The sequence below is a fragment of the Pteropus medius genome, unplaced genomic scaffold (genome assembly GCF_902729225.1).
Source record: "Pteropus medius unplaced genomic scaffold, Ma_sr-lr_union100, whole genome shotgun sequence".
Taxonomy (NCBI): Eukaryota; Metazoa; Chordata; class Mammalia; order Chiroptera; family Pteropodidae; genus Pteropus; species Pteropus medius.
This window is the reverse complement of record NW_024350319.1, coordinates 22,509,526-22,537,410: the sequence shown is the minus strand read 5'-3', so window position 1 is coordinate 22,537,410 and position 27,885 is coordinate 22,509,526. Positions and strand designations below refer to the sequence as shown.

The following is a 27,885-nucleotide window of genomic DNA, read 5'->3' as shown; positions in this document are numbered from 1 at the left end:
AGCTTGCATGAAGGAAGCCATTGCAAGGAATCTGGAATTGTCCTAAAAAGTTAATAGTAACCTTCCATCGTAAAATAAAATAATAAAAATAAAATAAAATAAAATCTGATACTATATCTTATTACCTAGGGTTAGATATAAGCTTATTCTCTTTTAGTCCCAAGTTAACTATGCACTCAGTGATTAGTTATATGAGTCATCGTGCAATTTTCTTTTTGAAAAAAGAAAGTCATGTTCCATGATTATAAATAAAAATGAATAAATGTGCAAATTGCAAAGACTTTTTTGAGATTAATTTGATTTTGCTCTTGGCAAATGCTAAAGCTAAAAACACTTCAGAACCTTTTCTCTAGAGCCCAATATTTTTTTTCTCCAGTATCTCAGGTGCTTTCTTTGAAGGATGTCAGTATAGACTGTTTCACATGAAACTCCTCAATACACACTTAACTTTAAGAAAGTGTTTAAACAATTTTTTTCTATAAGATTATAAATACATTTTCTTTTATCAACTTCAGTCAAAAGTTTTGAGCATCTAATTTAAAGAAAGTTTGTAGTAAACATTTTTCATCTTGTATTATTTTGTACTAAAGTTGTACTAATATTCTAAACTACTTTATTCTTGCAATTTGACACAACTGAAAAGAAAATATATTCCCAAATCAAATGAATTTCTGAATATTTTTTTCAGGATAAAACACTGAGATTGTTTTTATAATACTATATATTTAGTGCCCACATTTCTAAGTTACATTAATTTATTAACATCCTAGATTTAAATAGCAGCACCTGACTGTTAAATTGATGTAGCAGACATTATTATTTGATATTTCTGGACATATTTATAATATTTAAGTAATACACTGATAACTAAATCTGTTTTCTGGTGTGTTTTCTAAATTTAGAAGTTTACAAAAGAACTAACTCTAGAAGTCTTCATAAACATTTTGGAATGACATTGACTCACCTGTGACAGCTGGAAAAACCCATGTGAAGGATTTTCATGATACTTACAGAAATCAGTGATAGGAATGAAATGAAAACAGCACAGAAGTTAGGAACCTGGCTCTGAAAGCTAAAGCTCTTTGCCATTAAGTACTTATGTAACTTAGGCAAATTATTGGATCTCTCTGCGCTGTTTTCTCATCACTAAAACGAGGGTTGCATTATAGTTTAACTCAAAAATTTTGAGAATTCAATGAAATGATAGTAGCTGAACACTAAGATATGTTCTTGACACTGAATAAATGCTCAAAATATAAGCTATTATTTTCTTTTAAAAATGTGTATAAAAAATACAGAAAACACATCTAATTCCATTGTTTCAAAGGAGCACATATCTAAATGCTGAGTAATTTCTTATGAGACCTTATGGATATACTTATTTATAGCTTTTTTTTTCTTTATTGTTTCCTCTGGAGTTATTCAGAAATGCATTTCCTTTAAGCAAGTTCTAATGGCTGTCACTATGATTTAAAGCTTTCTACAGAATCTTTCACATAGGGTATAGCTGTCTAAATTACTTTGGACCTAATTTTAGATAAACTGCCATAGCAAGTGTTGAATAAATGCATGAATAAGCAAAGTAAAGCAAAACAGATATTTAACATTTGTGACTGGTGTTATCTTTCTGGAGTTTCTGAATAAAAGTAGTTTAAGTTGGTTAATTAGGTTCCCCTACACACACAAAAATTCATGTTCAGAAACATTATATTACATTCATCATCTCTCTAAAAGCTTGTCATTGAATTATATCAGAGAGAGAAGGAAAGAGAGAGAGAATGAGAGAGAGAGAAAGAGAGAAAGAGAGAGTTAGAGAGAGAGAGTTAGTTCAGATCAATTGCAGATACATTTCTCTCCAAGACACCATCTCATTTTTGAACACAATAATACTGAAGAATACGGTGAAACTTCATATTAAAATACATTTAGGCCAACAAGGTTTTTCAGCAGAAAACCTCCATGATATAAATCACATCTTCATAAAATTAAATTCTATTCTATCACCATGATATACATTCTAATTATACATATTAGTTATTAAACTGAATGAACATCTTAAAAATAAAATGAATTTGATACAATTAATTTGACGAGGTGAAAAATGGAAGGAATGGTAAATTCAACCTTCAGTTGAATTTTAAATACAGGAGAATGTATAATGGAAATGAAAGTATGGACTACGCATGAAGAGAGACCAATGGCCCTCCTCATTTACATCTTCTCCACCTTCCATGTATAATAAGCAAAAAAGGTATCCTTACAGAATTGCGACTAGAATTGTATAAAAAAATTTTATTTTAACAGTATTATCTTCAAAAATCATTATTTGAATAACCTTTAATTAGTATATGTGAATAATTTCCTCTTCATCCACTATGATTGGCTTTAGGCGGCTTTAGCAGATAACTCAGACATTGTTCTCTGAAATTCCTCGTTAATACCCAATATTACAAGTGTTTCTACTGAAACTGAATGCAAACTTTGAATGCAAATTGACCACAGGGTGAAATCCATAAAGCGCACCCAAATGCTAAATGAGATAAAAGAAAAAATACATAAGAAAATAGACAAATCAATAACATGATGAAAGGTGGCTAAGTGTGAAAGTTATTATCAATAACATGCACCTAACTCACTTTTAAAATATCAAGAGTAAAGTTGAGAAAAAATAAGTACTTTACTAATTAAAAGAGTATAGTTCTCTTGTCTGGAAAATTGAATACTTGCAACTTTATGATATTCTCATAATTACTAAAAGCCTTTATTGATAGTAATCATTTAAAATTCTTCCTACGTCTGTTTAGTTTATATTCAACCACAGAAGATTTAGTTGACTTTAAACATTGTGAATATTTTTCACAAAATTTTGGGGAAATGTTCTAAGCCCTTGGAAACACAATGTCTGAAAAAGTGTATTCACTGACAAAGAACCAGCTTGGGTATTAAGCCATACCTATATGACAAAGTTAAAAAAGTTATTTTAAATTTGAAGCTCTGTCTCTCAACCACACATTCTCAATACCAAACTGTCAGAGCCAATTGCTATTAGGTGATTGAGCTAATTTGAAATATTGCTGTTTGACAGCACTGTGCTTTACAATTTGCTAAGATTTTATTCCTGCTCTACTTTGGCTATCCAGTATTCCCTCTCCAGGCCAGATGACTAGCTGCAGCTTTAGCAGATGAGCTATAGATTTTCTATATAAGTGTGGATACCAGTTTCTTCCAAGGTATTCTCCACTTCCAATTTCTGCTCTGTCACTTTTAATTTCATTCTTCTTGGCTACTCTTTCACCTCTTAATTTTCTAAATCCCTATGTGTTCTACTATTCAAAAACACCTTTTTCTCTGTTTACTCAATAGGCAGCATCTACCTACAGTCGCACAACAATTGCAGATGAGTTAAGGGTCATAACTGCAGTTAGGATAAAACTTTTTTGTTGTTCAGCTCCTTGTTCCTTGAGGCCTTGTTAGAAATCCAGGTTATATCCCACCCAAATTTATTGGATCAGAATCTTCTCTTTAACAAGATCCCCAGAAGATTCAAATATACGTAAAAATTTGCAAATCACTGAAGCTAACTCAGTTCATTCCGCTGAGAAGGTAAGATAACTCCCTTTTTTTATTCCACTAAGTCAGTGTAGTTGGAAGTGGGTGGATAGAGAGAGCATGAGTAAATCAGGAAGGCTATTATCTTTCCACCATCCTGGATGCAGAGGAAAAGCACTGCATGAGCACGTGTCATTAAAGCACGCTAACCATCAAACCATCCTGCTATCTAAACAGAGGTCTCCAAACACATATGCCACATATGCTGTTTTATCACCCATGATCCATAGCATATTGTAATAATACAAAATATTTGAAGTAGATGCAGTACTAAATTTTCCTATAAAATTTTTGGTAAGCAAACATTTCCAAAAACAAGCTTCACTTTATGAAAACCTACCAAACACTATTTCACCATTAACAGTACAGAAACTGTGTGCTCATCAACAAAGTGTACCCAGAAGACACAGGATAAGGAAGAGAAACATGTATTTTTAAAAACTAGAAAAATGGAAATGGACATATTTTTTATTTTAATTTTTTTTAAGCATCTCCTTCCATTATATATGGAGTATGTGTGATGTTTTTAGGACTGTCTCATTTTCAATGCTATGCACTTTCAACATGCACACAATATTGAGGGAGAAGCCTGTTTCAGAATATAGTTTAGACACAGAGGCTGAAATTTTGAATTTTGCCCCCATCTGCACCATTGAATGCATCTACAAAGCGACAGACAAATCTACAAAAAGACTAGACAAATATAAAGGCTGAAAACTGCACAATAAAAGTACAAAAACACCGTATAAAATGTGTGAAGGGCATATCTACCATAATGAAATAAAAAAGCCTATTTCAAAATATGGCACTCCATTTTAGTAAAGATATACACTGCAATACTTAAATACTCTGTGCTCCTGATGCACCTTTCATAGGAGTATAGTACATGTCTACACTGCAGTTTTGAAAGAGTAATGTTATTTTTCACTATTGGTTTACAATGTATACTGTTATGTAATTTTCACATTTATATGAAAATGCAATAAATATATTTCTGGTAGAATGCAATGAAAGAAATTTAAGTTGTAAGAGAACTAAAACTTAATCAACTTTTTAAATAGGTATATGCTTAGATTATTACATGTAAGTTTAAACTTTATTAGGAACAGTTCTTTTCATTTTAGGTCCTTTAGAAATGAAGGACGATTACCATTAAAAATTAAAAATTTTTTTGAACTCTATTGATATGAAAAGTAAATAGTTGATAATATTTGCATACTTTTGGAATTTGATCTTTTCTCACTCTCTGGGTAGTACATTTCTATCAAAATTTCCAGAGAAGAGTTGACTAAATATTTGGAATTATGACTGACTCCTCCCCCACAACATATACCTAGAATAAAAATATCATGGATCAATATTAACTTATAAAATGCATGGGTCCCTTAAAGATTTTTTTCTCTTTTCTTCCGTTTAGCTTTGTTTTTAGGAAGAAAAAGTCCTCATTCTTAATTTAAGTAATATTTTTAAAAATTTTCAGAACTTCTTTAAACATTTGCACTATATAAAAATGGGTTCCTAAATTTTTATATATATTCTATATATTTCAAACTTGATAAATAAGCAGATTAAAAATGGTAGTTAAAAATAAATATTTTCTAAATATTTACTCAGCTAAATAGTTCCTCTTTCTTAATCTATATTTCAAAATAGTGGTAAAATACAATTTCACATGATATATGAGATTGTTAAACCTAAAGTTGTTTGTTTAGTGATAAAAATTTAGACCAAAGGCAAAAGGTCCTGATCCCAGATATAACTGATGATTTATTTTCTCATATACTATCTTGCTCCTCAGCAATAAAATCTTTGGTTACGAGTTAATCACCAGTATGAACTGATTAGTTCCTAGCCCCCTAGAGGATGAAGATACTGTTGGACATGGTCCAAAATGATTTTATTTATTTTTAATAACACTGACACTTGACAAATATGAAGGAAGTATTTTGTCTGTGATGTCTTAAGACCTAGAAAAGCGGAAGCTTAGAGTAACCGAACAGTTACTAAAGTGCAATCTTCCTAGAGCAAGGACTAGCTGGAGCTTTACTTTTCTTCGTAGCTAGTGAAAACAGTCTAAGGTGTGTCTTACAATGAAAGCAACATGACAAGAGTGTTCATAAGAGGAAAGGCTCCATAAGGCCCTATCCATTGGTACTGTGGTGCCAGGTACTAATTCTTTGGGTGCCTCCATTTCAAAGTAAGAGACAATAGGACCTTCTATCTTAAACTTTCACCATAGAGAGAACAAAAATAAGACAGCAGGCCAGGCCAGTGTTAAAGGAAATACCTGGCTCAATTTCTCAAAATCCTTTGACTATAAGATGATGCCTTGACTTGTTTCCTAGCTTGAAACTCCTGGTTGCATATGAAGGTTGTGGGACGCAAGGGAGACAACACCTAAAAAAACAAAAATTGAGATTATATAAAATTTGATAGGTCTTTGGCCATTAATCCACATTATTACATGCAAATCTTAGATATTTGACTTTTAAACACATTTCAGGCATATGTTAAGAACAATCTTGAAAATTTGTAAGAACCTAATATCTAGATTTGGGGAATCATAAACCAAATTAAGACCCATAATTTGTTCATACACATGCTTTTATTTCTACTCAATAGTAATAGATAAATTTCTCAAATATTTAAACCTGGTGAGCATCTTCAGTCTTTCTGAATAGTATTAGGATTGCAATCTACGATTTAATTTTTCCCATTATATTTGTAAAATGTGGAATGCATGGTCATTTTACATTTATTCAAATTCTTTTCTCTGCAATAAGACATAATGTAGTGGTATTATATAATTACTGCTGCAAAGTCACATAGTACTAGAAAAGTACTGGATGGAAAATGTTCATGTCTTTCGAACAATGATCAAACTGCCACAAGCAATATACACATACCAGCCTCAGCACCTTACATTTTGACATGTTGATGGATCCAAGGAGCAGCTGCTAGAACTCAATCAAGGTTTTAAGAAGGTTGAAGGGTTTCATTTCAAGTGCAGTCAAATGCAAAGAGCTCTATGAGAGCAGAGTTAGGTCAGAAAAAAAAAAAAATGGTAAAAGAAAGTGAAGATCTGTATTAAGTACTATCCCAAAGCTCAGCATACAAAGATATAATGATGGCACAGGAATAGTACAATGTTTGAAGTAATTTGACATAAAAATATATAGTACCCTTTTTTTGGACAATTTTTACTTATTATCTTTCTTTTGCTTGCATATCAGTAATTCTTTTTATTTTTCATCCTCCTGTTGCATTCTTTTACCTTCTTTTAGCCCTTAAATTATTTCTCTCCTCTCTCATGCCTAACCTTTCAGTCAGAAAGCTCAACCGCAAGAGTAATACTTAGGGATAAAGGGACTGCTCTTCAAGAGCCCTCAGGAGTAGGATGAGAACTGAGAAATTATTCCTTACAAATAAAAGCTTTCCACAAATCACTTTATAAACTATTTTGATAATAAAGACAATATGCAGAAATCATTCTGAAAGAGAAAGAAAACTAAATGTTTTTACTAAATTTATAAGGAGGAGCTGAAATATAATATGGAATGCATTGAAACTACCAAGAAATAAAAAGTAAATATAATATTTGGGGAAAATATACATTCAGGTTATATAGGAAATTGTGAGTGAATTAAAGGGAAAAAGCAGATACTGAGGAAATGAAACACTGGAAAATCTAAAGGCTGAAAACACCACTAGAAAACAATAAGAAATATTGCACTATCATATGAGAATGAGTACTTCTTAATAGCCCCTAGAAACCTTATTTTATATGAATAATTTACTTTAAGTAAAAATGAATAATTTACTTCAAAAAGTGGACTTTGATTTCTTAGTTCTAAAACTTATAGAGATATTAAATGTGTCCCAGAAGACACAGGAATAAAGGTAAAAATAACAGAACCACTACCCGATACTGAGCAGTATTCATAGTCACCCAGGAAGAAGACAAGTAGCATCAGAAGGTAAAAAATGAGAATGGGGAAGGACCCAAAAGGACTGGCAGGAAATAGAATTTGATAAGATGGTGAAAAAAAGTCGGACTCTCTATTTCCAGTGATACAGTTGTAGGCGTAGCTATTTGGTATTAATCCTCAATTGTTCTACTCTTTGACAGTGTGATATGTGTAGGGATTTAGACAGAAAGGAAAAAAAATGTCTCCCTTACGGCTGAAAACTTGTTTTCATATGGCTGAGTTTTATGTGATTTGATGGCTCCAAAGACAGGTTTAGAATTATCGTAGTCATGTTCAGTACCTGACCTTTGCAGGACTTGCTAGTGGCTTAAAAACACAAAACACATTGTATTACATTCTTCTCTTACCTGTGCTGTCATCTGTCATGCTGGCACTTGTTTGGAAAATAAAGAAATAAAAATACAAGGAACATTTATATATATATATATATATATATATATATATATATTTATATAAAATGTGTATATATATATATAATGTGTATATATACACATTACATATATATATAACAAGCATCATTTTTCAAACAACAGTGTTTCCCATATACCACATATTGTCTAATCAATGCTTTAGGTGGTATGTAGATCAATAAACATTTTTTACATTCTTTGTTTTAAGACCCTATTGGCTTATTTGGTACATTAGACTTATAAATCCCAACTATGTCAAGTTTTTCAACCTCTCTGAGCTTTAGATTAGCAGTGTATCATATAAAAAAATAGCTATACCTGTAGATATTATAAAGATTAAATGAGATTCTTTAAGGACACAAAGTCCGGCACATTGTAAAGTAAAATGATTGGCAGCATTTGTCATTATTACTGCTATTGTTGTGGTTGATATTCTTAAATTTTATCCCAGAGAGTACAAATGCATATGCATATGTATGTGCATTAATGTATACATTTAAAACTTTAAAGAAAAAATTTTAAATATAATAATCTAAAAATATGTTATTTAGGGGGAATGAATTTACAATGAATTTAAAACTTCCCTAAGGTACTTACTTATCTTGTATGCAGCCTATAACTACGGACTTTTTATTGTGTTAGAATTTCATTAATTTGGAATTATTACTCTCATCCTTTCTGTGCAAAAAGTGGGAATGAAAAAGAAAATCTTCAAAATTCTTACTCATGTCACATAATAAAGTGAAATATATAAAAATATAAATAAAATAAAATAAAATACATAAAATAAAATAAAATATATATCAATTTATTTCTTGGTTAAAAAACATTTTCACACTCACATACATTTCTTGCCTTGATCAAATATTAGTTTTGTGATTTTTGGAAAACTTTAATATTTAAGTCTTAATATTTTAACCTATAAAATTAGTTCAAATAAGTTCTTTTTGATGATATTGTTTTTTTAATTCAAATTAGATAATTTATATGAAAAATGTACTGTGTAATTTAAGGAAGTTCAATGCAAATGCTACAGATTATCTGAAAAAATATTATATGATCCCTTAGGCATAAACCTCTTCTATGAGGAAATCATATTCATCTATAATTTATGATTTTTTTTGTTTAAAAAGTCCATTAAAATTATACAATGTAAGTTCAGTTTCCGACTGAAGCTTTGCCATTCACTAAATATTGTGGTAAGACATTTGCTGTCAGAGATCATCGCGAGAGGCAGACCATGTGAGACAGAACCACATTCCAGCATATACATTTCCCTCCATTTTCCATCCTTCAGGATGGTCTCTCCCTCTTCTCCCTCTATCTTCTCACCTTTGTTTAAGTCTTCTCAGATCATTTTCTGGATACTCAGACTGCATCATCATCTGCTCCTTTTCAGTTGCTTTGACAAACTACACCACCTAGAAAAGGCAAAAATTATCTTCAATTCTAGGCAAATTTTAACCTAATTTTACATTATTTGACCCTTATCTCCTTAGGATTAATCAAGATAGCCCTTCACTGTATGGAAAATGTTTCTACACAGATAACTTAAACAAAGATCTATCGTTTCCACATATTCTCCAAATCATTATTTTACTACAGCTAGTTTTACATTAAGTTGAAACTCATGCAATTACAAAGAGGAGTAACCTATATGTTTCACCTACTTCAAACTGTTCTATACCCAAATCATTTGAATTCTGAGTAGTTTAGGAATTTTTTTCCCTTTTCTATGTAGAAACAATCTGAGCATTGTTTATTATTATTATTATTATTATTATTATTATTATTATTAGCATGAAATAATCGTTCTTGTTCTTACCTGTATAGGACTGAGACATGAGTTTTATGCGGTTCTAAAATAAACAAGATCTCCTACACCTTACATCTCTGGACACATAAAAATACCTTTCCCTATTTGAATAGTTTTAGTAACTAATACAAAGGGAAACTTCTGTAAACTCTACTTAAACAACTTTGTCCAAAAAAAAAAAAAAAAAAAAAAAAAAAAAAAAAAAAACTTCTATATTCAAGAAATGGATGCAAATCCTCAAGGAATAATGATTCTCATAAACAAAATCATTTTACCTAGGAATTGGCAGCTGTTGACAGTGCAACATCCTGCAAGCATGTTTGTAGCTTTACATGGCGATTATTATTAATATAAATGACTGCAAAATAATAATGAATCGCCTCAGTGAAAAGATCTGGAATAATTACAAATAAGTAACATGTGAGTCTGAATTGCCAGCTTTAAAACAGAAGGTAATTCTGCTTAATAAAAATCACTTTTGAGAGATGCAGCAGATTATAGAACAGCTAATTATTATGAGAACCTATCCTAGTAAAAATGAGTATTTCAAAAACACCCAGCGGCATATACAGTCATCAGCCAAAAATTGATTATTCACAGGTGGATTGCCCACACTGCAATCTCTAGGCACAGCAGATTTCCTTGCTCAGCTGCTTCACATCACCTCAGGCAAACTCCACTCTACAGAGTAAAATTTCTGCTGCTGTCAGACTGCCCTACCTTTGCAAATTCTATAAGGTCTTGGATAGCCTAATCCTCATGCCTCAACATTAAGAATTCCAGTCAACCCCTCCTGGCCTTCCACTGCTTTTGCAATCTCAGGTGGCTCTCCCAGGTCTACAGATAAGTACATACCTCCAAAACATTTCTACTTTGTCTTCCATTAGGAGTCTCAACTCTTCCCTAAAAAGGCCTGTACACAAATATAAATCTCTTTCTAATCCCTGCTCATTCCAGCTTTCCAGCACAGTATCTATTACAGGGGATTGGGAGAGTGTAAACTGACCCAGAGACATTTCTGGTAATAAGCTATTCTTAGAGGCTAATTTGCAAAGGACCAGGAGCTCAAAAACAGCAAAATAGAAAATCAGAAAGCCTTCATATCACTCCAATCAGCACCACGATAACATTGTAAGCATATGTATCTTTGAGGAGTTCTAATATTTACATAATCATCACATATTCAAGAATTTAGAACAGTTACAATTAAACATATAACTTTCAAATTACTGTTATATTTAAGGCCTCATTAAGCTAAGGAATATGCATAACTATGTTACTCCTGTATTTCTTTCTAATGGCTAACGAAATGCCTAGGGCAAAATAGAGCTCAACAAATAACCATCAATTGAATAAAGACTATTCATACAGAGGAATTATTTAGGGTGCTTTCGTTGACAGCTTATAGGAAATTCTAATTTGACCCTGTGGAGAAAAAAAGTCAACTGGTTGTTAGTAGTTAATGAAATACTTGAAATGATAAACACCCCCCAAAAATAACTCCTCTATATCATTTTCTGTAATTTTTAAGTTGATTGGAGTTTAATTTGATTCCCCAATTGGAATGAGAGATTAAAAATTTTGAAACCATTACAGTGAATTTCTTTTTTTTTATAAAGCTAGCTTTCTTCTATGCCATCACTAATGGGAACGCTATCCTCTCTCTTTTAGTCCTTTCTTCCCTCTTTTTTGCTCCATTTATTCATTCAGTATTTACTGTGAGTCAACTTTATGCCAGGCACTAAGCGAAATCAAAATACTTCCTATAGTCAAATTCTCAATATCATAAAAGCATCATATAGAGCAGCGGTCCCCAACTCTTTTGGCACCAAGGACTGGTGCTTATATGAGAATCTCATGCCTGATGATCTGAGGTGGAGCTGAGGCAGCGATGTTAATGTTGAGGAGTGGCTGCAAATACTAATGAAGCTTGGCTCATTTGACCGCTGCTCGCCTCCTGCTGTGCAGCCCGGTTCCTAATGGGACCGGCACTGGTCCGTGGCCCAGGGGTTGGAGACCCCTGATATAGAGAACATTATCTTTTTGGACATCAGGGAAAGTGGCCCCGAGTAAGTGATATTTAAATTGAGATCCAAGAGATGCTGCTTTAGATCAGATTCATCAAAGTACAGATCCTGAGATGAGTATTTTTGTGCAAGTGATTTATTAAGAGAGTACTCACAAGAGTGGGAAAAGCAGGAGAAGAAAGGAGGCAAAAGTCAAACTAGTGTTTGGTTTAGGCAAAGCAACACATAACGGTAGAATAAGGGCAATCCTTTAAAGAAAATATCAGATGTGGCCTCTTAGATGCAAAATATATAGAAAGAAGTTGAGGAAGTACACAGAAATGGTAAAAAAAAGATCTTAGGATATCTGGGCTGGCCACTGTCTGTCTGCTACTCATGCCTGGAAGTAAGCTTCATAAAGATATTAAAGGGCATTCCAGGCAGAAGGAATATCATGTATTAAGGTCCTGTGATAAAATAAAACATTCAACAAACTGAATAAAGCCCAATGAAGAGAACATAGTGAGACGAAAGAAAGTAATACAAAGTGAGTCTTCAGGGATAAAATATGCTAGACTATCTTAGACCTACATGGTCATATAAGCTAGAATAATACTAGCTACTCAAATATGCAAATCCCAAAATATCAGTGGCTAAACATAATGAAGTTTATTTTTCATTTATATGAAAGTCTAATATAATAATTGTGTATGGTGGATGGCTTTTTGCAGGGGGTGATTTAGGACCCAACCTGCTACTGTCTTGTGATTCTGCCATCCCTGCAATCTTAGATCTGTCTGCATCTTCAGAAGGCAAAAGAGAGAATTGAGAAACTCCAGTGATTTCCTAAAACTCTGAGCTAGAAGGGATAATTATTACTTCCATTCATATTCCATTAGTGAGAACTAGAAAAACAAAGGAAAGAAAACTGAGAAATGTAATCCAATGTGAGGTAATTGCCTTGACAAGTCTACACTATAAAAAAGGAAAACAAAAATTTTGATAGACTGGTAAACATTTATGCCGTCTCAATCAAGTTATGGATTTGAGCATTTATCATAAAATAATGGCAATATTCTTAAAGAAAAATATAAGAAACAGTAGGGAGTGATATAAATTACTTTAACTAACATATAAAAATTAGATACAGGAAATATGTATTCAAAAAATAAATTAAGTCAAGAGCTAATGACAAAATGATCTTCGGTGGTTGAAGTGTAAATAAAAGAGATCATTAGATTCAAGAGTTTTTAGAAGATAAGACTTGTAGGCTTTAGCAAGATAAATAGATCATGAAGAATAAAATAGTATCAAGAACGAATTGTAAGGGTGGCTCCATAGTGTAGTGGTTAGCACATTTGCTTTGCATGCAGAAGGTCCTGGGTTCGCACCCCAGGTGGAGCCACAGACCACACCCCAGATGCAGCAAGCCCTGGGTGCACGCAGCAAGCATATGGGAGGGGACACCCTGCCTTCAGAGATCCAGTTCTTAAGGGGAAATGGCAACATCCACGGATCAGGGGTGGAAAGCGGGGACAGGAATTAAAGAGAGGGAAAAATAAAATTAAAAAAAAAAGAATGAATTGTAGGCTCTGACCTATTCTACTGTATGAATAGTATCTCTATTCACTGTCATTGGAAATATGGGAAGAGTACCATACTTTTAGAGGATGCACATGGATATTTCAATTTTGTCATGTAATTTTTAAGACTGTGGCACCTTTGCTACAACCATATTGAAGAGTCATTTTTCACATCTTTGGCAAACTCTTACATTAAAGATATTAATGAAAATGTTTGTGTTGGGATATTAGAATATCAAATAAATGACATTCATCTCTTTAATTTTCAAATTCAGAACCAACTCATGGACTGGAGAGTGAGATAGATGGAAATCAAAAAAGTACTTCTATTACTGCTAAAACTAACTGGGAATATGCCTCGAGCCTGGAGACAAGTTTGTTTGCTAATTCTGCATCCCAGAATTAAACTTAGCCACTCATACACAGAGTGCACAATCACAGACTTTTATATATAGTCTTATCCTATAAAATTTTGAGGCATAAAAGAACAAATACCTTCTTTTTGTATGTGAAACTACACTGCCCAGTTTCTTTTCCCAAACTAAGATAAGTCAAATCCTACTTCTGTGTGGGGCTATGAGCAAGAAGAGGGAGTGAGAGTAAGAAGCTAGAGAAAGGCCAGAGTGGCACTGTTGCAACTCTCCCATATGGAAATACAGAGCCAAGTCTTAGTGTTCCATCTTAAAATCTCCACCAGGGCAGATTCCCAAGATTGATTTTTTTCTCAATAGTAATTTAATATTACTAAGTCCTATTTAATTTTTCTCTTAGCTCTTATTTCCATTTAAAATTATTTTACAAAGCTTTTACCTATTTATATCTTTTCACTCCCTCTAAATTTTAAGCTCAAAGTGAATAGCAATTGTTTTGTCTTGTTTACATCTAATCCCCAGAATCTAGAATAGTGCCTGGAAAAAAGGTAAATACTCAATAAGTATTTGCCAAACAAAAAAAGATAGGTCTACAACTCAGTAGGAGAGAGCATATATTGAAAAGAGGAGATCTGTGGAAGAGAGTGATAATGGTTCACAATAAGTCTCAACTCCCAGTGTTTATACTCTCTAGCATTGTGATATCACTACTCCGCCTATCAAGAGATAAAATACATTTCCACATCGTTTTGAATTTGATGGGCATCGTAAATTGTTTTGAGCAACAAAACTTGACTAGGATGACTTTGTATAAGTTCCAGAGCCTAAACATCGAGATATATTGTAACTTCTACCTTTGCTCTCTTCAGATATAGACTCTGTGCAAAGAAGTGTGAGTAAAACTACTGAATGATGAGAGACCATGTGGAGAGAAAAGTTCCAGAAACTCACCTATTTCTGCCAAGGCTCTGGACATGAGGGTGAGGTCATCTCTTACTCTATAAGTCCAGACTTACCAGGTGAATAAAGATACATGAGTGAGCCCAAGAGAACCAGGAGAAAGAATTATTCAACCAATACACAGAATCATGGGAAATGAGTTGTGCTACTAAGGCATAGAGTTTGGAAGATGGTTTGCTTTATAAATAATTGAAACAAAGGTTTAAGACAAAGATTGAAATTCTCCAAAATTTAATTGCTAAACAGAGAAAAATTAGACTGCATGGGAAGGTAAAAAAACCTCAGGCGGAGAGATGGAAGAAAAATTAGGATATGTTCTGAAATGCCAAAAAAGAAAAAGAGAGAGAGAGAGAGAGAGAGAGAAAGAGAGAGAATGCCTCAATGAAAAAGTTATCAATGTGTCAAACACTGCTGACAAATAAGTATGAGGTCGAAAAAATTACCATCGATTTAAGGGTATTGATCACTGATGACTTGATAATTATTTTAGTAGAGTAATATCAGTGAAAGTCAACACAGAACAGGTTGAGGAGAGGTGAGAAGATAATAAGCGGAGACAATTAGTACAAGAAATTCTTTTGAGATGTCTTACTGTAAAATGTGGGAGGGAAACAGAGTGGCAACTAGAAGAACTTGTGGATTCAAAGATAGGTTCTTTTCAGTGTTAATGGATTTTTTTCTTGTTGTTGTTAATTTACTATAATTTATCATTTGAATCTACTTAGGAATGACCCAGAGAAAGTGTGAATGTATAGGAGGGAGCAGACATAATCAACATGGTCTAGTTTCTTAACAGGTGAGCCAGGTTGAGGAAGCACAGTTAGAGGAAGTGGCTGCAAGTAAGAAAAGGGAATACCTCCCTTGTTATGACATCTGGAAGGAGGATATAATGCGTACAGATATAAAACTGTTACAAAAGCTTATGGAAAGAAAGTTGTAGTTTCCATTTAATAGCAACCTCCCTCTATTTTCCTCCTGTAAACTAGGAGGCATATTCATTAGATGAAAATTAAAAAGATTGTGAGTAAAAGGGGGCCAGGTTGAAGATTAATTTAAAAAAATTTGAAATAATCATCACACATTTTGGGAATTAAATCGAATTGACCAAAGGAAGATAGAAAGACTTTTGAGCAATGTAGAGATTTCAACTGACAGGAAATTATTAATTTATAATGATTTATTGTGCTGTTATTTTCCCTTATTAATCTTTTCTGAAAATATTTACTGCTCACAGGCATATATAGAGAAAGCGAATAGTTGAGTTCAACCAGAATTATAATTTTTACAAGTAGGTAGGTGAAAAGACAAAAGGACAGGGGAGTTTAAATTATTAATAAGAGTATGGTGGACATTGTAAAAAATTAATAAATTCTAAACTGTATAAAAAGATAAAGGGAGAAAAGGATAAGGATGACCATCTGGAAGAAATCAAGGGCTTGAATGGGCAGGAGGCTCTGAAGAGGTCAAAATGTTCAGAGAACTTGAACAAGCCATGTAGAATAGTAGGTTATGGATGAATAGTGCAATAAATCAAGGCTTTTTGGAATTATACGAGTTTGATGTTTCTTGTTTATCTTTGAAAGTGGCAGCTTAGGTGAGGTAAAATGTTGAAGGAATTCACAAGAGTTGAGGTTAAAAATACTGAAAACTACAAAGTTTATCTATAGAGATGTTTAAGTCATCCAGGATGAGCCAGGTGCCAGAATGTTCACAAAAGGAGAAAGAAAGCTCGAAAATTGTGCAAGTGTAAAAATTATTTACTGAGTCATTTTTTAAACCAGCATCTCTGAAAAGTGCTGGTTATCTAGGAGTAAGAATGAAGCTTCCATTTTCCTGTGGAAATGTGTACAAGAGCTACAATTCATGTGCATCCAGTAAATCTATTGCCATGTAGGCCCTGTGGCCCAGTAAGTCCATTTCTGTGTAATGTGTAGACTGTCAATAGGCCCACCTTATTGAGAGGACAACTCTTATTCCAGAAAGTCATTTTGTTTCTGTTTTGCAATGCTCATTGAAAGAAAAAAGTAATGTGTTCCAGGTTCAAATAATTTTTGAACAAACTTCATATTTAATTTCTCTCTTAAAGATCATTGCATGATACAAAATTCTGAAAAGTTCCACAAATTGTTTTTAAATCTCCATGAAAATCCCCAAAATAAAAATACATGGCCCTTTGTTCAAAAAACATTAAGAATTTCAAGACAACAGCAGAACATGAAAACAAGTATGGGGCCCTTCTGAGCATGGAGCCTTGAATGACTCACAGATGACACACCCACAAAGTTGACTTTGTCATTATAAATATATACCTCCAAGTAAACTATGGTCACTATGAAAATAAACTGAGTGACACTATAGAGGGTACCATTATCATTTGAACTATTAAGCAAGCTCCCAAATAGAATAGCTCAGAGATTTCTAGTTTAAAGGGTTTATACAAATTATTGTGAAGATACTCTGCCACTTAATAAGTATGTGTTAAATAAAAAAATTAATAAAATATCCATTCACTCTCAAATTTATTACCATTACCATTTTATGGTTCCAATATCACAGGAACCTAAATGACTTCTCTGTTTATAACTGTAAGTGACTACTCCAATGTTCAAACATTTATTTTTTTCTAAATAATTAAAATTATTCTAAAACTAAATAGTACAAATTATTAATGGATGAATCAATTTGAAAGACACTGTATACAAAAAGACTTTTTTAAATATATAAATCTGAGATGAGAACATATCTTGTCAGAGCAGAAACTTATTCAACAAACAATTGTTGAGCATCTACATTTCTACAGAAAAGTATTGGACATCTAATATTGTTCAGAAGCAAGAGTTATTTGGCTGAAAAATCTTGTATGCTAAAGATCATCAGAGTTAATTAAGCATTATTGTGTTAAGTCCCAGGAAGACTTTTGAAAAGTTGGAAACCAAATATAAATGGTCATCAAAATCTACTATAATCCTTGAAACCAAAATCTCTTTTGCCAAGAACTACTGCATTTGAGCTGTTCATTGTTATATAATCTGATTGTGAATTCTAATGTTCTTTCTTTTTCTAACAAAATTTGAATAATTTTCTAAAAATTGTTAATTCATCACTACTCTTGAGTTATTTACTACTATTTCAACTGTTTTCTTGATTGCCTTAAGTTAGGCAGTAGATACCCTTAGTAAATTAGTAATACAAGGTAAATTCTGAGCAGACACAAGGTTGAATATTGCTTTCAAAGAAAACTTACAACCAATTTAACCTAACATTTACTGATTTGTATAATCATTGTTGCATTATTGGGTAATTAGGCATCAATGGTAGGAAGTTTACAAAAAGGACTTCAATTAGTATTACCTTTACAAAATAAAGTTATTTCTATAATCAACTCTATATCAGAAGTTTTTTTTTTTTTTTTAATGGAAAATCAGAAGCTTTCCTTTAGATATTGCATTCTTACCACTATAGCTGATGACTTTAGAAAGTCATTTTGGTTGTGAGTTGGGAAAAGAGAAGGTTTGAAGAGTGATAAGAAACTTTCTTTGAGAACTCCACTGAATACATGCTGCTGGGTCCACAGGGTAAATACATTGAGATAGCAAGTGCCCTCTTCTCCACAAGTTTTTGAACATGTCATTAGCTTTCCTGTTTGTTTTGTCTGACAGATGTAATTACACAGTGTTACTGGGAGATATACAGAGCAGACACTGAGATTCTACAAAAGCCTAAATTTGCTGGGGTTGATCCATCACCCAGTGATATGAGTTGAGCAATTACAAGCAAACTCCCTTTAATAAGAGCTTTGCTTCAGAGCCAGAGAGATAGGATACAATTACCACAGCCAAGAGGTTAAGGTGGAATAATGAATAAAAGTCTGACAATAGATTAAGGCAACGTACGGACAATGAGTCAAAGCCAGAGCACATTAGGAACAAATGAGAAAGGTAATGTATGATTTCCCATCACTGTCAAAAACCTTGTAGATATGTAGTACATATATGTCAGAATAGTTAAAGGTATAGAATCAAAAGCCACATGACAGTAGAAATACAGAAAATGGAGTGAGATTGTCACCGTTGGGACTGATTGGAGTTCGGTATTGTCCCAATGGTAGGGAGAAGGGAGAGGGATGACGACAGCACGAGCATGTCATTAGAATTTTTTCTCGGTTCCTTTTCAAATTTTGACAGTGAAGACTCACAGGTCATTGAGATTCAATAGTTTTATTAAAAATATACTTTAGAAAGACAAAGTATGCCCCAAGGAGGCACATGGTCCTAGCACTGTAACCAACACAAAGGATCAAAATGACCACAAAAGGGCAAAAAGGCCACAAAAGGCCACCAAAAAGAGAGAGAACCCAGAACGGCAAATAGGACCCAGAAGCGGGAATGTCTGCCTTATATTTGGGCTGTGATGAGTGGTTCCAAAAGCATTCCTAGGTGATTGGCAAGGAAGTCATTTTGATTAACAACTGACTGCTATATAACTTTGCCTAGTGCACATTCTACTACTATTGAGGTATTCTTTGGGCAGGCTCTAGGTTAAGCCCCTATTCTTTTGTTTCTCCTTGTCATTCATGTCTGACTGTCTACCTAACAAGATGAGAGTCTTATGGTAATAACCAATGATGGGCCTTGGAAATTACTAAATGTGAAAGGAAAAAGTGAACTTAGCCTGCATTCCAACATGCTAAATATGTGATCAAAAGAATAGTGGTTTATAAATACAAATAGAGAACATAAGAAGAGGGGAAAGTTTGTGAGGAAAGATAATAAGGAAATTCGATTTGTCCAAGTCGTTTTGGAGGTGACATCAGCATGTGTAGGGCACTTTTAATAAATTCATGTGAGTAAATGTGGGTGGTAGTTAAAAAATAGTTTCACAGAGAAGCATATTTGAGGACTGTTTACATAGAAGTGATAATTGGAAGTCATGGAAATGGATGACAAGAAAAGAAGGCTAAGGACAAGAATTGAAAATCAACTACATAAAAGTGAAAAAAAAAAAAAGCAATAGTGAAGATGTGGTTGGAGAATCAAGGGAACCACAAAAATATATTCTCACAGATTCCAAAGGGCAAGAGTATTCAAGTATTAACCAACCTCAAGGTGTAAATGACTTCGACTTTACTTGCTAAATTCTAGAATCTAAATCACTGTTGCGCTTGTTGGTTAATACAATTTTTTATGCAAGTTAAGTGGCTTGTTTCCTCTGCAATTGTGTTAAATTAGAGTTGGAAGCATCTCTGTATTTGACAAGCAAGCGCTTACTTGCATTTCCTTCAGTCAACATTAAAATGTTGTTTTTCTTTGTATTATCTCTCATCCAATTACATCTGTAATAATTGTAAAATATGGTTCTATGTGGGCTATTCATTCTAGTATTATTTGATACTCCTTTATGATTCTCTGGTAAGGTTTTTTTGGAAAAAAAACACTTAGCAACACTGTACATATCACTAATATGTTGCTTGTCTTGTGTCTTCTCTCAATGTCTAAAATTATAGCTTACATGTTAATAGAAATCTCTCTATTTTAATAGGATGCTTTTTTCTATAGTCTCAATTATATATTATAAAAAGCTATTTACAGCTTTAAACCTAATACAAATTAGGAAATTTAATTTAATACCTGTAAGTTACTCTATAGTAATAATTTTATAAGTAGATGAGTTTTTAATCTAATAGATATGAATTACCTATCATTTTAAATTTATGCCATTTCTAATAACAGTATTATATCATAAAAGTGAATTTGGAACTGATAAACACTATCATTGGAGACATCAAAAAATGGTTGTTAACTTCTTACACAGTTGAAATGCCTTTTATTATTGCTATATTCTATTCCAACCAAAAAAATTCACATTAATTCATATTCTAGAAATGAACGATTTTCATACTTTTATATAAAAATTCAACCAATGAACAAGAAAGATTACTCCTAAACTTAGTCTCCATTCTACAAGTATCAAGTAGAAAATGAAACTGGAGATACCATAGAAGTGCTTTCATTTTCATTATAAGAATATATTTTCTAATTAGCCAAGAAGTATTCATATTATAGAGAGTTTAAGAAAAAGAGAATAGCTCTAACATTGAGATTTTCTAGTAGAGAAAAAAAAAATGCATTTTTTTTAATGGAAAGTCCTACATATGTTTTAGTTGATTAATTTCTCTTCCAGCTTATTTATTTTCCCTGCTCGTCTCTTTACCTTTTGTATCTGTATGAACTCACATGTGCACAAATTGCTCACCAGGTTGACCAAAAAAAAAAAAAATGTGTGAGGAAGATCTCCCCCCCACACCCTTTTAAAGGGATCAATATCTTTATGTCTCAAGTAATTTTGGTTTTCATTGGAAATTGAGTATGTACAGGCTTTTTATTATTCTGATAATATTTATTATACTAAACTATTTGGTAAGAATGAGAGGAGAAAACAGTAAAATATATAGCCGCAAATAATAAAACTGCAAAAACAGAAAGAAAAACAAGTGTTAAAAATACAGCTTTTTATAGCAAGACATTGGAATGAGATTTCTACTTCTGAAACATATCCTAAGAGCATATGTTTCCCCTTTTGGTTTCTCTCTGTGTCTCTCTGTGTCTCTCTCTGTCAAGAAAAAAAAAAGAAAAAAAAATCCCTTATGCCCTCCTAAAAAAGAAACAACAAGAAAAATTATCATTTAAATTTAATATTTTTAGGATGATAATTTCTTAGCCAATTTTTGATGTATTCAGTAGTAGCAGAGGGAGTTCTTTTCTCAATTACCAACCCATTACAGAATAAAGCTATTTTAAATAAATTATATATATATAACCATGAAGTTGATGTCACATACAAAAATTATTTTCATTAAATACGTTATAGAAAAAAATACATTTTTTAAACTATTAAGGAAAAATATATTTTTTAAACTATTAAGGAAAACTGTTGACAAAGTTGGAGACAATAAGTAGACAGAAAAAAATAGTCTGAAATTGCAAAAATATACTTAAATGAAAGAATATGCAGACAGAACTTGCATATGTAGTAAGCTTCCAAGTATAACATAATTTGCTTACCCTATTAGGGAACTCCAACATAATGAAGCAGGAGGAAAGTGATGCTAGCTACAGGAGAGTGCCAACGAACACTGGGATGGAGGTCTCCAGTCAGGTTTCCCTTGGACTGGGCAATCTGTGCACACAACATTTTCTAAAGGGATGCCATAGGAAAATAGTGCACACTGATGCTAGAGAGTTTCTTCTGCAACACTGGGTTTTGCTAAACTGAGTAGGTTTTCTCTTTCAGGCCCTGATCCTGGCAGAAAAACATCTAAACAAGAAAGATCAAGACTATCTACTCAGTTCTCTGATCTTCCATGGACATAAGCTTTAGAGATCTATAATTTGTGATTAGACATTGAGTGTCTATTTATAAACTAGTTATTAAACTCTCAAAGGTTGTTTTTTGTTTTTATTTATTTATTTATTTATTTATTTATTTTTTGTAGATCACCATTTATAAGTTGTTCCTAAAGAAATGTCTAAAATGATGAACAGTATACTATATAATGCTAAAATGGCTTCCTGGGAACTCAAAAAAAAATGCATTTTTTTTTTCAATAATACTCTGGATCACAAAACCTTACAGTTCATATAAGATCTTAGAGATGAACTCTTTCATTTTTCAGAGAAGTAAATTAAAGCCTCATGAAAAAAAATATTCTCTATAATATACCTGAGAGCTTTAGAATAAGCCAAAGTTTTATTCTCCTGTTATACTTTAATTTAGTTTTAAAAAATGATCTTGATGAAAGCCTAATATGTTAATAAGGCACATACATGTTAATGAATAACCCACTCAAGCGCAACCAATGCCATTTCAAATAAATAGCTTGCCAAAATCAGTTCTTTAACAAATATCTAAGTGCAGATGTGGGCTCTACTTTTATTAATAACATGTCTTTTTTTTAGACTACAGTCACGATAGTTTTGCTATACACCATAGAATTCCATATAAATGCCTGGAAATAACAGATGGTCTTTTAAACAAACATATTTCCCACTGTATCATCAGCATAAAGTTAGATACAGATTGCTTATTTTTGCTCTAATGCAGCTTCAGTGAACTCATCATTAGCATATCTTTGTTAAAGTCAGTTTTAATAATAACTGTATCATCAGAGTGTAATGTCAGAGATAAAAATATTGTGTCTTAAAAAAAGCATTAATAAGCCAATTAGTTTTCTTTACTTTGTCAAATTTAAATATAAATTCTGTTTTGACTAATGCAGCAATTAAATTTGTTCAAATTGTAATCCATATACAAAAGTGCATTAGTGAAAATGTGCTTCTCTTTGCTTACCTTGACAAAAGAAAGTACTTACTAAATGATAAGAGTGAAACGTAACTCAGAATTCCTTGGAGACCATTGTCCTGTTCTGCTGACTGGGAAGTTTCTAGCTTTTAAATTATTTGGGAATTTAACATTATACCCTCAAGGCTAACCCTCAGCACTTACGAACTGTAAATTCCAGTTTTTTATATCATGTTTTCCCTATGATAAGTATCACTAAACTACAGATCATGTTACCTAAAAAGACATTTTTTAATTAAAAAACAAAAGACTCAGCATTTCTAATCCATGGAGGCAATATTAGAAAATGTGACACAGATCATGACTCCTGAGATATGACTCAGCAATTGGTATTTCCAAGGGATTCATTTTAAACTCAAAACTATTTAGTAGGTTTAAAGTAAGTGAAAACAGGAGTTGGAGAGAAACAGTGAAAGCAGGGGTGAGAAGTTCCTCAATGACACTTAACATACACAAGTGAAAACAAAGCAAACTACTATATCACTTGCCTTGCAATTATGTAGAGAATTAATGCTTTGGTAGTTGGATATACTTGTGAAAAAGTAGAGCGGAAGCTTACTAAACATGAATTATAGTTTTACATTGTGTAATATGAACTATACTCATACAAAATATTAACATTTGTAAACATTAACTCAAACACACAATAATGTACTTGTACTCATAGATTTTTAATTCCCAGATTGTTTAATTAATGTATAAATTATATTAACTGTTCCAAATTATATTCAATTAATTAAATATATATTTCTTGAGAACTTGCTATATTTCAAGTACTATGCTTTGACAAAAGAGGTAGAATACTTGCTTTTATAGATTAGAGTTCTTAAAATTTAGCTGTTGCAAGATATATATTTCCTTAAATAACAGCATACTGTAATTTAAATTATTTTTATATACTTTCTGTTTTGTTACTTAGAATGGTATATTAATTTTTTTTAAAAAGCAGTACTTTTTTCTTTTTTTTTTACTTATGATAAAATATATATAACATAAAATTTAGCATCTTAACCATTTTTAAGCATATAATTCAGTGGTATTAAGAACATTCATATCATTGTGCATCCATCACCATCATCTATCTCCAGAACTCTTTTCATCTTTAAAATTTAAACTCTACACCTGTTAAACAATAACTCCTCATTTCCTCCTACTCCAGTCCCTGACAACCCACCGTTCTATTTTCTGTGATTTTGACTACTCTAGATGTATTAAATAAGTAAAACTAGGTATTATTTTCTTTTTATAACTAGCTTATTTCATTTACCATAATATTAAGTTTCATCCATGTTATAGTATATGTCAGAATTTGCTCTCTTTTTAAGGCTGAATAATATTTCATTGTATGTATACACATTTTGCTTATCCATTTACCTGTCAATGGACACAGGTTGCTTCCACATTTTAGCTACTGAGAATAATATTCCTTTGAACATGGGAACAAATGTCTTTTCGAGACTCTACTTTAATTCTTTTGGGTAGATAACTAGAATTGGAATTGCTGGATCATATGAGAATTATATTTTTAATTTTAGGTGGAATTGCCATTCTGTTTTCCACAGTAGCTATGACATTTTATATTCCCACTAACAGTGCACAGTGGTTCCAATTTTTCCACATCCTCACTAACACGTTATTTTCATTTTTTTTTATAGTAGTCATCTGAATGGATGTGAAGTGATATCTCATTGTATTTTGATTTGCATTTCTTTAATAATTAGTAATGTTGATCATCTTTTTGTGTGCTTATTGAATAGTCACATATCTTCTTTGAAGAAATGTCTACTCAAGTAATTTGCCCGTTTTTGAATCAGGTTGTTAAATTTTATGTTTAGTTTTTTGAGTTTTATATATATTCTGGATATTAATCTCTTCAGATATATGGATTTCAAATATTTTTTTCTCATTCTGCAGATTACTTTTTCACTTAGTTGATAGTTCCCTTGATGAAAAAAAGTTACTAACTTTTATGAAGTCAAATTTGTCTAATTTTGGTTTTGTCGCCTATGCTTTTGGTATCATATTCAAAAAATCATCGCCAAATTCAATGTTGTGAAGTTTTTGCCCTTTGTTTTATTCTGAGAGTTTTACAGTTGTTGGTTCTTACATTTAGGAGTCTGATCCATTTTGAATAAATTTTTAATATGGTATTAGATAAGTGTATAACTATTCTTTTTATGTGGAAATCCAGTTTTCTAAGGATCATTTATTGAAAAGACTGACCTTTCCTCATTGAATGCTATTGGAACTCTTGTCAAAAACCATTTGACTATATGTTAGAGTTTCTTTCTTGGTTCTCTATTCTATACCATTAGTCTGTCTTTCTGTATTCCAGCATCATACAATTTTGATTTTCTATAGCTTTGTAGTAAATTTTGAAATAAAAAATTATGAGTTTTCCAACTATATTTTTTGTTTTCCAAGATTATTATAGCTATCTGGGGTCCTGTTTATTTCCATATGAGTTTTAGAATGATTTTTTTTTTTAATTTCAGAAAAAAAAAGTCATTTGAATAATGATAGGAATTGCAGTGAATCTGTAGATTGCTTTGGGTAGTTTTGACATATTAACATTGACTTTTGGTCTATGAACATGTGATATTATTCCATTAATTTATGTCTTCAATTTTTAAGCTGTTTTGTAGTTTTCATTGTATAAGTAGTTCAATTCCTTGGTTAAATTAATTTCTAAGTATTTTATTTTATTTGTTTTGGTACTATTAAAAATTGAATTTTTTTGTTTCTTTTCAAATTTTTCTGTTAGTATATAGGAATACAACTGATTTTTTGTGTTTTGACTTTGTAGTTGCTATTTTGCTGTATTTTAAAATTAGTTTTAATAGCTTCCTTGTGTGGAATCTTTATGGTTTTTTACATATAAGATAATATCATTAGTAAACGGATCATTTTATATCTTACTTTCCAATATACATTTTTTTTCCTTGCCTAATTTATTTTACTAAGACTTTCAATATTATGTGGAGTGGTGAAAGGGGGTATCCTTGCCTTGTTTTCAGTCTTTTACTATTGAGTATGATGTTTGCTATAAATTTTTCATATATAGTTTTACTATGTGAGGCAGTTTCCTTCTATTTCTAGTTTGTTGGGTATTGTTTTATTATAAAATGGTATTAAATTTGTCAAATAGTTTCTCTGCATCTATTGAGATGATTATGTTGATTTTTCCCCTTTGTCTTATAAATATGATGTATTACACTGATTAATTTTTATATGTTGGATTATCTCTGCATTCCATAAATAAATCACATTTAATCATAATCTTTTTAATATGCTCAACTCTTTACTAGGTATGTCTACTTAGATTTTCAATTTCTTTGTGATTTAATTTGATAGTTTTAGTGACCATTTTATCTAGGTTATCTAATCTTCTGGTATACAACTGTTCATATAGTCTCTTATAATCCTTTTTATTTCTGATGAATCAGTACACTTTCATTTCTGATTTTAGTACCTTCAGTCTTCTCTGTTTTTAGTCAATCTAGTTAAAATCTTCTCAATTTTGTTGATTTGTTTGAAAACTAACTTTTGATTTTATTGATTTTCTGTTATTTTCCTATTCTTTATTCCAATTACTCCTGCTAACTTTGGGTTTAGCTTGTCCTTTATTTTCTAGTTCTCTAGGTTGTAAAAGTAGGTTGTTAATTTGATATCTTTTTTGTTTTTAATATGTTTGTAGCTATAAATCCACCTTAACATTGCTTTCTCTGTGTCCCATAAATTTTGATATGGTGTGTTTCTATTTCCATTTGTCTCTAAGTATTTTTAAATTTCCATTTTGATTTCTTCTTTGATTCCTTAGTTGTTTAAGAGTATGTTATTTAATTTCCAAAAATTTATGAAATTTCCAGTTTTCTTTCTGTTATTGATTTCTAACTTCATTTCATGGTGGTCAGAGAAGATACTTTCTACAATATTTATCTTTTTAAAATCTACTAAGATTTAATTTATGATCCAACATATGATCTATCCTAAAAATATTCCATGTGCATTTGAGAATATGTATCCTATTGTTATCGTAGAGTATTCTGCACATGTCTATTAAAATTAGTTTATTTATTGTTATTCAGTCAGAATTCTACTTCCTCACTTACTTTCTGCCTCTTTGTTCTAACCATTATTGAGAATAAGGTATTGACATCTCCAACTATTTTTGTAGTAACATCTATTTCTCTCTTCAATTCTGTCAATTTTGCTTTATATACTTTGATGGTCTGTTCTTAGGTTTATTAATGCTTATTATTGTTATATATTTTTGCTATACTAGATTATTTTATTAACATATAATGTTCCTTTTCTCTCTTGCAAATTTTTATGATTTAAAGTCTATTTTGTTTGATATTAGTATAGCCACTTCTGCTCTCTTTTGGTTACTATTTGCTTGGACTATCTTTTTCCACCTCTTCACTTTTACCAATTTATGTCTCTGAAACTAAAGTGACTCTTATAAGCAGCATATGGTTATGTCATTTAAAAAATTATTCTGCCAACCTCTTTTTTGTTGGAGAGTTTAATACATTTACATTGAAAATGACTACCGATAAAGAAGGACTCACACCTGTCATTTTGCTATTTGTTTTTAAAGCTTTATATCATATTTGTCCTTAATTTCTTATGTCTTCTTTTAAGATTATTTTTTTACAGTGAACATTTTTAATTCTCTTCTCATTTCCTTTTGTGCATATTAAGTAACTATGTTCTTTGTAGTTACTACAAAAACTACATTTAACATGCTAAAGTTATGATTCTAATTTAAATTTATACC

General features: G+C 31.7%; 1 non-coding gene across 1 annotated transcript; it reads left to right on the top strand.

Moving 5' to 3' along the window:
* The first annotated feature begins 13,161 nt into the window (after positions 1-13,161).
* Positions 13,162-13,235, top strand: TRNAA-UGC (transfer RNA alanine (anticodon UGC)). Its single transcript has one exon. It is a non-coding gene; the product is annotated as a tRNA-Ala (tRNA).
* Positions 13,236-27,885: the final 14,650 nt, after the last annotated feature.